Below are 807 nucleotides of genomic sequence, written 5' to 3' on the forward strand. Positions count from 1 at the left end.
TCACATCGAGACCAAGTACAATTCTTCCCACATCCTCGGTCAGACGAACCAGCTCGGGGACAAACATTAGTCAAAACCGCGTAATTAACACGTCACGGTCCACGATGTCCGCTGGGCGAGTCAGAAACACTTTATTGTGAGGATGTCAAAGTTACCAATTCAGGGGACTTCTCGGTACGTTTGAGGAAACACATATGTAGGTGCAAAGAAGGTCTATATTATGTACTTACATAGACCTTGCGTTGGCGTGTAGTGGCTTCAGGAATTAGATATTTGGTGGTCCTCATATTTTTCAAGTTCGGTGAAAAGTATATATATGATTAAATTGAATTAATATGAACCGTTCGAGCCTGTACAAAAATACAGACAATCAAATGAAAATTAATAGTTATTTCGACCCCCCCCCATTTATCGTACTATATACGTATACGCCCCCAAAAAAGTTAGCAAAACCAATCAGTGGCAAATAATTCCCAAACTGTTACGTACCATTACGTAAACAAAAGCATTATACTTTCGCCCTTATGCAAAGTTTAACTCTGTCTTTCCTCTAACTAAGTATATGATGGATCTGTCGTTATTTCAAGTTAATACACATGTCACTAAGTTTATGCCAATGGAATTCCCTAAATAGGTAAACTTACCCATCAGCGTTTGCTTTCCCATGACCTGACCTTGCATGCAGCCGGGTCACGTGTCTTGCGATAACTTTGTCAGGCTGAGTTCCAGGTCAAATCAGGTCATGGTAGGGGTTAGGGTGAATAGATAAATAAAGTAAATGAAGGGTTTGGTTAGATAGATGTATTC

The sequence above is a fragment of the Penaeus monodon genome, chromosome 23, assembly GCF_015228065.2.
Source record: "Penaeus monodon isolate SGIC_2016 chromosome 23, NSTDA_Pmon_1, whole genome shotgun sequence".
Taxonomy (NCBI): domain Eukaryota; kingdom Metazoa; phylum Arthropoda; class Malacostraca; order Decapoda; family Penaeidae; genus Penaeus; species Penaeus monodon.